Consider the following 12209-nt stretch of genomic DNA (forward strand, 5'->3'; position numbering starts at 1 on the left):
TTGAGTAATAAAATACCCTAGCAGAGAAAATTGATTTGTTTCAAAGAAATGGAATAGCCATTACGGCATAAGAACTCGGTACTAAACATATTTGGTATTTGGCGATATCGGTTGGTATCCTACGCGAGCAAGCTATTCAACAGCAAACGTTCTATCAAACATTTAATAGCGATAAATTCTGTTTCGCATCATCTAGCAACCGTAATAAATAATCCCATTAAGTCAATTATCCGTACAGCATTCAATGTCGTACCATTTATTCCTTTCTTACGTCCTTGAGATCGTCAAACTTTTCAGCGACACCACTCGTTGTACCGTCGGGCCTATAACATGAGCTGCTATTTTCAGTGAACTACAAACGGAAGTCAGTCTAGCTTTTCTGTGTTTGCATATACTAAACATCGACAAAGAAAATAATAAAAAGCAAGCATTTCTATTGCATGTACTGTGTGTACAACATTTTTGGATTCATGGTAAAAAAAAAATACAAGATGCTGTATATGTGACCACAGTAAACTACATGCTTTAAGGATAGCTGTGGTTAGACGCTGTTGAGTTGATACGTCTTGACGATGCTTTGTAATGATGTTCTGAACTTTAATTTATATTACAATACTGTTGATAATCTTCCGCAAGTATCGCACAGATAGACCACTATGCTTCGGCTAAATTTATAAGTTATGTCTTGCATGTATTGCGTAACATAATAACATGTCGTTTGCTAAGACAAGGTTCTTGTCGGATTTCTCGTGGGTTAACATTAAAAAATTGATAATAAACAATAAGCAGACTTCCTTGCACAAGAAACCATAAACGTTTGCACCATAAACGTTTCAACTGCTATCCCACGATATTTCTATGCGTCACTAATATAGCCATAATATCCTATGAGTTGCTATATAAATGTTATAAAAGGCGTACCTAAATACCGCTAGAGTAGTAAGTGTGTATATATATATACAGGATTCAGCGCTTAAATTAATAATAATTAGTACGCTTTCGAGATTGAGTGTAAATAAGAACGCACATATCAATGTATCTTTTTCGTGTTTTTTCAATGCTATCACCATTCAACGCGATGACAACTTTTGCTGGAGATCTAAAGGACCTACTAATAATTTACAAAATATTCCTTCTTTAATCCGCAACCAAGTTTGTAACAATAACCGTGTGTTAAGCTCCATTCGTAAGAACAAATTCCTTTAAATGTCGCTTAAAAAATTAATAATACATACAAAAAATGATAGCAGAATTAAATTTTGCACAAATAACAGTCTAAGGCGTGAATATTGCAAACAATCTCAGGACAAGCCACCGTTGGAGCGTATCGGAACGACCCAATCCTTTTCAAAACGGGCTTTAATTTGTATATTTAAGACTCAAATGTTCTAAAAATGCTTTCTTGAGCTCCTATACTGTTGAGGTTTGCACTATGGAGATCTTACTTACATTTTTCAACAGTCTCAGGAAAGCTGGCTATAACGTAAATCACTGATTTCGCGAAAACAATAGAGTTTTCGATCTAGATAGCAGTTCGTCCGGCGCGGGAAAATTGAAGAATAGTTTGCTTTTCCTTAAATTTAAATAATAAATAACTGCTACTTCGGACTCATAATATAGAGGCCTTAGCAGTTAAAGGACCGATCAGTCGAGAACTGATGTAAATTGTGCTCATTCAATTTCGGTGTACATCCGCTGGCACACTGTAGGAGTGTCGACATTGAGTTTTTAGTCTGAGTAAAGGATTCGGCCGATTGTACGGTATGTCAGTGAACCTTCTTCTGCGCTACTTGTCTTGCTGCAAGCGGGCGTGCCTTTATCGTCCAGCTGATTTGCATCTGTTGATATGCTGTTAGATACCAGTTGCGGGGCGCCGACGCTGAGTATTTACTTATAGGAAGGCCGCGCTAGTAAACGAGGCTTCTACTAAAGCTAGCGAAGCTTTGAGGAAAAGAGAGAGAACATTGGTGTACCTTTGCCAGGAAGAAACTTAACTAAAGCCATGCTAATGGAATCAAATAGTGTTCTAAAGAACCCATGCGAAGAATCTGGCGAAAATGGTAATCAAGCAGCGACCCCTGATTCTAGTGAAGGGTGTAATCGCATGGCCCGCAAGAGTTCAACGAATAAATTTGAGAAAAAAAAAATTGCAAATAAATTTTATTTGCGAAAGGACTATTAAGAATCAGAAAGGACTGTTTCGTGTTGTGTTCGTGTGGACGGTAGAAAAGACGATTGAGAGAGCAATAGCATCGTCAAATGGACCTTTTCAGCGAAACCTTTTGCCACTATGTGCTGAAAGATTTAGAGTAAACTCCTATACCAAAATCAAAATCAAGATTCGGTCTGATATATGTATAAAGGGGCAAATTTGACGATACGAAGATTACGGCTATGGATCTCTTTTTAATTCTTGATATCCCAATGGATATCTGGGGCAGAATTGCTAAAAAGAACAGGGGTTTTACAGATAATTAGATTTTGCCAGCTTTAAAGGACCCCAAGGGAACCGCCATTAAAGGTGAAGCACTGAAGAAGCGAGTGAAGTACTCATGGTGCACAAAGCTTATAGGATTTTTATGTTGGAGCGCCGACCTCTTGCTATAGGTGTCAAAGGGGTCAGGTGGCGGTAGTATACAAAGCGTAACAGTCTGCGGGCATTGCGACCTACTTCGTCACATGACTGTCAGTTAAAAGGGTGCACCTAAATGCGTTTACTGCAAAAGAGCTTATTCAGCTACTTCGTTGCTTTGACTATTCTGGATTTACGGAATTAAGAAACGGAAGGTCTGGATGAAATGTCGACTCGTTCAGCAAGTGAAATCCAAGCATCCGGGTTACAGTGTCTTAAACCCAGTTATCTAGATGGCATCAAAAAGTGTACACCCAACAATTCCACACAGCGCATTACAATGGCCTCCGGAGCTCTGGCTTTTCAGAAATGCAAGCTGCCAGTGCTAATTCACGACGTTAATACACGACTCTTTCAATATATGAAGATATATCTAGGAATCTTTAGACAAACATAAATGCAAAGTAGTTTTACCATACGTGCTCGATGTTAACTTTAAACATCAACTCCATAATTCTCAAGCAATTGCTGATGACCTTCACAAGCACTCTGCAATCATTGGCCCTACCACTTTTACTCCCCCTGACATCAACGTTGATGTTCAGGCAGGGATAGTATCGATTTGGCAAACAAACGGAACGCCGTTCAGGAGAAATGATGTTGGTACGCTCTAGATTCAAATGGTTCTAGAGGGTACGGAAGTTGGATGAACGAAATCGGGGCTGCTAATGCCCCGAACAAGCCATTGAGGAATGCCACGTCAGCACTTACTTGCCTGCACTCTACTCACAGCCGCGGGTTCCTTTCCTACTAGATTAAAAGACGCAAAGATTGTCCCTATTTTCAAGAACAAAGGTGAAATTTCTTTGCTAACTTCCGTCCAATATCTCTGGTAAACTACTTGTCTAAGGTTTTCAAAAAGCTAGTTATTGGCAGACTTGGCAAACGTCTTGAAAGTACTGGATTCTCTCACTTACTCAATTCGATTTTCGAAAATGCCAATCTACTGAACTAGCATTAACATGAGGTCACCGATACCATTAGAAATAGGCAGGCCTGCCTCGCTGCTGTCCCTTACTGGTTAAGTCATCCGATCCTTTTGCGAATTTTATAGTGTCCGGAATGTACACCGATCACCACCGGTTGGCTTAAGGCTTACTTTTCTGGAAAACGACAAGTAGTAAAGTTTATCGTATGGAGACCAGGTGAAAGGTAATAGACGTTGGAACACCTCAAAGATAGGTTCTCAAACCATGCCATCGATTAGTGCTTTCCCGCCTTGGCCTGATCAGGCTTGTCAATGGTTTACGGGCTGCTCTTTTACGTATAGAAGAAGCTATTGGGCTAACAAGGCGAAACTCACACTGTTTCGTTAGTTCCGAAGAGTCATCGATATCCAGTACGTTTCATTTGGTCTGACTCAGCTTTTATTGGCTCGCACTATTAGATGCTTGTGGATACATATTTAAGCGACGATGAAATGATCCACTTTACAGCTGAGGTGCCTAATTTCCATGCAATTGTTACGGCATGGAGATGATTCAGGAAGATTAGTGTTTTAAGTGAAGATATTTATGTTGCTCACGAAGAACGGCTGCTGTCAGCGCTGTGCTATACATTTTTCGTATACGGTGGCTGTTTGAGAGTATCGTACACGGCTCAAGTGATCCACAACGATGACCTAAGGGCAATATTTGCTAGAATCCGTAGAGTCATTCTGGATGATCTCTTTATCTCAAATGGATTGTTCAATGTCTATCGATCCAGATGTTGACATGAACGTTTAAGCTAATCGTTGAATAGAGGTGCGGAGAACTACCAGCCTGGCTGCTATGGTGTTTCAGCAAAGGAAGCATCGTCGACATTAAACGGTACCCGCTTACTGACAGGCTGCGTCCAGAGCATCTTTCAATCTCTCTTATTTAGCCAAAACGTTTGCATGATAATAGGTAATGTTAACGCGGCGAATATAGTGACTTACCACCTGATAAACGAGAAGCAATATGCAATATGCCCATTGGGTCACGACTGAGACCTAACTAATCGTCAAGACTTCAGTTTCTGCTTCTAAATCGCAGATGATTGCAGACAAACTTCAGAGTAGGAGCAGTTGTAGGAGTCTCGCTTAGATCGCAACAGAAATGTATATATATATATATATATATAATAAGGCTGTTATGATATGGTAAGTCTAGTCGTAACCAATCAGTTGTAAACGAAATCATGTATGTTCCCGTTTAGAACTAGTTGACACACAGATATTATTGATGTGTTTAGAAGAACAGTAGAAGTTGTATGAAAGACATTAACAAAGTGATACGTGCATTTATAAACACAGATTCGGCCATAGCACTATCACATACGGAAAAATTTTACAAGATAGTATAACGACCCTAGACAATGTTGTTTGCTATTCTTGTTTTTGTTCTCAATTGTATAATCCAATAGATTTATTATAAGTATTGAGTAATTATTTATATTTATTTAATGTTTGGAAACCAAATAGAAAGTAACAAACGTAGTGCTCTAGATTATTACTCGTAGGGATCGTAGTATCTCAATCAGGAACGATGTCAATACACAGGCACGATTACGTTGAATTCACGCTATGCTAAAAAAATAATCTATATAAAAAAATAATAATATAAAAAAAAAATAATGAATTTGTCATCCTTCAGACATTGGTTGCAGTCCTGTGTATAGCATATGAATCGAAGGAGGGTTTGCTTAGATGACAGCATTGCACAGTACTGCAAGTACTGTAGTACTGCCGTGTGAGAACCTTTGCGAATACTTCACGGCTATGATTGAAAAGGTTCTTGTAACGAGAGGTCAAATCTCAGACAGTATCACGAAACTCAGCAAGATAACTTCTTAACAACTAGACGTCCTCCTCCTGATAACAGTTAGCACGGGAGATGCGAGCTCGTTCAGGTAAATATTACTGTTGTTCTGGATCAGTTATTCGCAGACCGAAGATAATTATACATCCGGCTAGAAGTTGAAATTGAAGGTGCCGTATTGTATGTTTGGTTCGATGATTTTTGAAAAGAAAAATAAAACCTGAATGGGAAAAGGACGAAAATATATGCTGTATAGCTGCATGACTTCTTGCAAGCATTGAGTAGTTCCTTATTGATCAAACATTTAAACTGTATAGGTATATTGGGAGTTGCCGAGATGAATTTGTTTATTGATTATATATCCTAGTATAAATTTAAGTTGAGATGAATATTTTGGAAATTAACGAATCAGAGACTGAAAGTACACAAAAAATAGCCGCTTCAGTACTGCGTGGCTTGGTAGAACCGACGCTGAAAATCGGCACTCGAACGTATCGTACGCGTGCGGAGTGTGGTCTGTCGATAATACTGACTCATGCAGACTGTCATAATTCCATTTCTGTATTACAATACAAACAGATTTTTAGACTGGATAGAGGTGCGCGTAGAGGTAAAAAAAACTTGGTGGATATTGATAGCGGCGCACCCTTTAAAAAAATTAGAACACTTATTCAATATAGATATTCAAAGGAATAAAGAAAATTATAGTTTCAACGTGACACTACTGAAAGAGTGCTTTCTAGCTAGGCACTCTTCATAACGCGTACGTAAATCTCGTTCAAGCAAAACTAGAGGATATTACGCTTAACGCTCTTAAAAATAAGCAGAAGGATCCTATGTAACAGCCACATAGACCGGGCGTATTGCCTGTGAAAACCTTGACGATGAAGATTATTAACCTTGGTGTTTTTTGATTGGACGTTTGCGATCATTCGATGGCTGCGCCAACATCTGTCCAAGACCCAATGCGATCTAATGTGGAATAATGCGGAGATTTTTCAACATGTATAGAACGATATCAAGCGATTCTTGATTGTCTAATGTGTAGTCTTCTCCTATGGACAAAAGACGAGAAGAAGTGAGTAGTAATTATGCTATTCCGAAACTCTTCTATGCGAGACAAGATGGCGCCGTTACCTTCGCACTATTAGTTGCAACAATGACAGTCAGGATAATGTCAACAGTCTCACAGAATAATCTAAACGAATTAAGTGTTGTAAATTCAATGCAAGGAATGAGGAACATTTACGGCTAAAGCACAAATCGACATCTAACAAGCATATATGCAGGTACATAATGTTCTCCATTTTATTTATCTATTATAGATCTATTATGGAGCTAGGCTATATATACACAGAAGAAGGCTACACCGAAACGCCTGCTTGTGCAGCTGCAAGTGTTTACTGGTGTTTCACAGATAGAGGCAATTGCCAATTTCAAATGATATGCCCGCATTTTTCTCCTTTGTTTAGTAACTGGGTAGCATTAATAACTGGAGGGGTGAAAAATTTAAGTAGAATCTTTTGAGCGAGAAAGATACTTTGTGGACTACTTTGCCTTATAGTCGAGATCGGGGCATGGACGGGTGACGATAACACGAATGAAGTTCGGAAGCGAAGATTAGGCAGCTGCCATATGGAGCGTTGCATGCTGCCCTATCACCGTTTAGATCCAATCCGCTTCCACTTTTGCATTGAATGAGCTCCCCTGTTTACATTTTAAGAGGCTTACTGGTGACTGGTTCTTGTAGCTGTTGAGCAAAATTGCTATATACTTTATAGATAACAGGAAGTGGTAAGCAACTAGCTTCTTTCGTCTTACAGACAGATTTATCATTTTCCTCGCCTCTAATTGTCGCCGTCGCCTACTCGCCATAATTTTCTTCTTTCCTTTTCCACTCTCCCACTTCTGAAAAAATCCCCCACTGAGAGATTCGAGGCGTACGTGATGAAGTAGCGGTATGTGAAAATAAACATCAATTTCACGCAGGCGGTGAGCCTATGTACATAGCATACGGGCAATACATAGCATCGGTAATTAGCGACACCCCTATTTTGGCTTCGTAGATTGAATTCGTGGCGCTTCAAAGCCAAATCTTTGCGCCATATTTAGCGTATTGCTTGTCGTCATGGGGCCTGCGGCTGTTGCTACTGTCGTTTGCTGGCGTTGTCGTCATGGTCATCGACGCGATGTTGGCGTATCATCTTCTACACATCGACTTCCTGACTGCGCAAAACGGAGCAACGAAAGCTACAGGTAGTTTTGTTACGCCCGAGTTTCGGCTTCTCAAGGGCGCCTGAGGCGTTCCTTTGTCAGGCCAACTACATACTGTACCGATGACATGGTGGATGGTTGGTAAGAACCGCAACGCAAAAGTCTCCGATTTCCTTCGGAAAGTTACCAACCGCATCAGATTACTAGGGTTTGACTTTAACGGAGCATAGCTGGAACTGCGAGGATAGCAGAGTACGGTGACTGGAGACGGTAGATCCTTAAAGTCATAAATCCGAGAGTTGGGTCCGGAGGGCTGGTGGCGGCTGCCCGGCGGGGTAATGATGTTCGATTTTTCAATAGCCTGTGCTGCCGTTACTGTCATGAAAGATGGTCAAATAGAAATGGCGGAAGTGCGAGAAAAAATGAGAGCATCAAGAAGACAGACTACGCGATTAGGTACAGAGACACGTAAAGCAAGATGTGACTGCACCTAGCGATAAGCTGCTGCTCCGGCTTGCTACTGTCGCTGCTGATGTTGCGAGCTGCTCAATAGAAAAGACTTAGCTGTAGGCCTATATATATAACCTGTAGTAGATATTGCGTAGAATATAACGGTCAATTCAAGGAACGGGTGAAAGGTAAAAGAGGCATGGGTGAGCTCCAGCCTATTGAGGGTCGAGACCATCAGATCTCTAAGGTCCATTTAAGGTCGTTTGGAAGAGCGCTGCTTACAGTAAGCACACGGCAAAACGGCCAATCTTGGCTAAACCAGGGACTTTCGATGGCCACTTCCCGCCACTAGACTTTGTTGGTGCTGGGACCGTTTTGGATCTACCTGTAAGGCACCATCATGGTAGGTCAACATTACTAAAACCTCCGTCCACTGTACAAAGTTCATATGCATCATTATAGACGAATTTCGGCTTTTCCTAAGTAGGTACCCAGACAGTATTATCTAGATGAAAGAAAATGTCTTTGACGAGCAAAGAATGTAACCGGGCTGCATCTAGAGTCGGGGTAACAGAACGGACACCACATAACACGTCATACAGGCAATGGCAGACACAATAGAAACTAATACTTTCTCACTCAACTCACTGTCGAATTGCACAAGGGACTTCGACTGAGCAGACGGCATCCGAGAAGCAGGGGGCCTGCCTTTTAGTGAGTATCTGAGGAAAATGGATCAGTGCATCAAAGACCTTCCATTGGCATCGTCCTCCATTATTTTGCGTCCTGATTGGGAGCCTTTCTTTTCACTTGAACCGCCATCGAAAAGGGCCTAGTCCCCTTTTTGTCGACAGTCACTAGCATTAGCTAACGAGACAAACGGGCGACCCAGAGAACAGTATTATAACCAGGCATCACTCGCCGCCTTCTGTTGCTGTCGCTATTGCAACTAACATGCTTCTGTGACTGTCTTATTCTTCGGATATATGTTCCCGATGTCACTTGCTTCGACTGTCCGCTTGCAGCCGTTTCATCAGCGTTGAATTAAACCTCGGATCGGGTTGATATATTCGCAGAAATTGCGGACCATTTCATTTTTCAACGATAGTTACTTGACTCTGGCGTTGGGAATAGTCTGTTGCGTGTGGCAAGCGCCGGTTGCATGCCAGCAGGCCTCCTCTGCGCGCAACATGCTTATTTCCATATCACTTACTTGCTCGTACGTTGCTTCAGTCACTGATGCTTTAGATGCAGATAGCGGTGCGCTACGGCCTCGCCTAATGAACAAGCTATCGAAAACATAGGCAAGCCACTAAGCGGAGTCTAACTTGAAGCAGCTGCCTACGTCTCCTTCATGCAACGAACGCTTCCAACTGTAGTTGGTGTGAGCTTTAAGGGTTGGGGAGGAGGGAAGGGGGAGTTGGAGTTCTGCGGGTTGGCGACCGGAAAAGGAGAAAGACGGGTAGGGCACCGACCAAGGCATGGACCAAGAAAGTCAGAGAACCTCGCCAGCTTGCTCATCCTAGCCGCTGCTACGAAGATAACTGTGGTCAGAGACTATTGGCTGCTCAGTGACGACGACGACGACGGCGAACGAAGATCACGTCGGTTGGATTTCTTTTGCGAGGGAAAAGGGGACAGAGTCTTAGACAAGGCGGACCAGCGACTTGGGCCCCTAACTCCCAACCAAGTTGGTGTTGATGCCATTACTGGCCGAATAGCCGTTGCGGCACCACTGCGGCTATAACGGCCTCAAACGCTGCTGCAGCTGCCGGCTCAACAAAAAGCCACCCGGCCAGCTGCCTTCGCCTTCCTGCCTTTTCAGAAGAAGAAGAAATGACGGGCTATGGCGGTATCGTTGAATATGAAACAGCAGACGAAACTCAAAGGCGACTCCCTACCGCTGTGGCGAAAGTGACGGTGGTTGCGTTGAACCGACAAGGACCCGACTGCACATGCTCTTGTCGACTTGACGTGCATGGGAGAAGGGACTTGAGCGTTGCTCTCGGACTCCGGCCGGCAAAACAAGCCCGGGTCACACAGCCAGCGCCACAGGGCCACCACCATTACAGGATCTCGAGCTACGGCTGATTTGAGATTCCGTGCTATTGTGAAGGATCATCATTGCTACTCTGTTAGAATAAACGACGGAAGCTTTTCTTGCTAACGTATGAGTGAACGTTAGAGACCTGCTGCTACCGCAGCTGCTTTAGCTAACGCGCAGGGAAAAGCGCCGGCAGAATCCAAACTGCAGGATCGTGAACACATACGTACAAACATACACAGTATGCGGAAAATATTGGTAAACACTCGCTGGATCCTTTGTAAGATGCCACAGTCTACTCAGCATTACCCCGTTATATATTTTGACTATACACTCGCAGTCCGGGTAATCCTCCGTCGGCGCCTTCTTTGTTCGATCTTAGCAATACAACAGCGATACGTAGACAGTACTCCAACGGATAATGGAATATCTAAACTTCCTTTGCTCGGAGTAAAAGTCGCCACTCGACAGTTCAGGGTCAAAGATGTATTTTTCACAATTTAAAATACAAAGTGCTAATTTTTGCGATACATTTCATGGTAACGTTTTTCAACTGCAATGGACGGTTTGTATGGCCTTTTGTCTGTACAACTTTCGTGCATCAAAAATCGACTGCTCTTAACAATTCCTTGAGCTGGCTAGGGCAGGAAGCTCGATATCGAAGGTGAAAATGATCGGGTAGGCAGCAGTAGCTAGGATCTATAATGGAAAAGCGCGTTACCAAAAGCAACTCTATTAAACTCACTAATGTTTGACTGAATTTTTATACGCCGTCTCAAATAGAGGTTAACCCACTAGGCCATACAGTTTGCACCAATATAAGTCAAGGACCCCTAAGGATAGCACGTGACTAATGGCATGTTCGTTAGCGCAGACGAAGTATTTTGAGGAAAGAAGCCGCACACGTAACGGGTTGCTATGTTAGTTGAAGTGCTATGAGTTGAGCTTTCTACGATCGCCGCAGAAGTGGAAAAGCAGAATTTGAAAAGATTCTCCACTGTATTCCACATTGATAGATTTCCTTCTCGTATATGATATGCACTATACAGGCATAACCAATCTACAAAAGACATATTTGAGAAATTGGTCGACCTGGACGGCTTTAAACCTGTTAGGGGTTGCAGTTTATCCTGTTGCGCTACTCCTATACTTGCAATTGCTCGCTATCGTTTTTTTCCTTTCGCCCTATCCTAGTAAACCCATAGTGTTATTCGAGTAATTCCGTCACTCTTCTATCCTGGTTTAATCCAGCACGTTATTCACGAGTCACGAAATCAGCACGAATTCAGATAGTCATCTGATATTATCCGTTGATTAGTAACCATGTGATAGCTAAGGCATGATCCTGTGTCGATTATCCCGCCTTGCCGGTGCAAATAAGTTGTCGCAGTTCTAAACTTGAGCCGTTAGATTGCTGTCGAGATGATCGCTTGAACACATTATCCTGATCTCCAATCTACAATTATATATACAGTATGTGGAACAGTCAGTGTGAATTACGTCCACAACTTCAATATTAGCATCGCAAAATTATGTTAGCTGCCAATGAACATGTTGAAGCTTTATAGATTAAATCTTAATTCATAGACGACTGTTGAACCACTATTGGCTATCTTTCATATTTTTATCTAGATTTAGTTACATTTCCTGTCGATGATCTTGTCTAATTTGCCTTATTGTTAAATTTAGGTTCAGGGGCGTTTGTATAGTTGACACAGGGCGCATCCAGAAAAAAAGCTGGTCACGGTTACCTGAGCGAATCCGACAACGAGACGGTGAGGACCACTCACCCAATTTTATTTCTCCACTAACAAAGCCGATCTTGCAAGGAACATGTAGAATCTAATGCAATAACATTACGCTAGCTTTGTCCAAGTTCCTCTGGGTAACGTTCAACAGGCTTAGAACGAACTTTGCGCTATATCATTCCAAGTACACAGGACTCGGCGGCCGTGAACGCCGGCAGCTCTTAAAAGGTGATCATCACAAGCCTAGGTGGCCTGCCGCGATGACTAGCAATGGCGCTATTCGCTCTTGCTGATGACGCTCAAGGCACTTAAGTGGTGTTACACGAAAATTTAAAAGC

At 42.2% G+C, this 12209-nt stretch overlaps 1 long non-coding RNA gene across 1 annotated transcript; it reads right to left on the reverse strand.

Moving 5' to 3' along the window:
• Nucleotides 1-222: 222 nt before the first annotated feature.
• Nucleotides 223-1764, reverse strand: LOC147758417 (uncharacterized). The gene is made up of 2 exons (XR_015319544.1): nucleotides 1450-1764; nucleotides 223-323 (listed from the first exon to the last, which is right to left on the reverse strand). It is a non-coding gene; the product is annotated as an uncharacterized LOC147758417 (long non-coding RNA).
• Nucleotides 1765-12209: the final 10445 nt, after the last annotated feature.

This window comes from Varroa destructor, unplaced genomic scaffold, assembly GCF_002443255.2.
Source record: "Varroa destructor unplaced genomic scaffold, Vdes_3.0 BEIS01000001.1, whole genome shotgun sequence".
Taxonomy (NCBI): Eukaryota; Metazoa; Arthropoda; class Arachnida; order Mesostigmata; family Varroidae; genus Varroa; species Varroa destructor.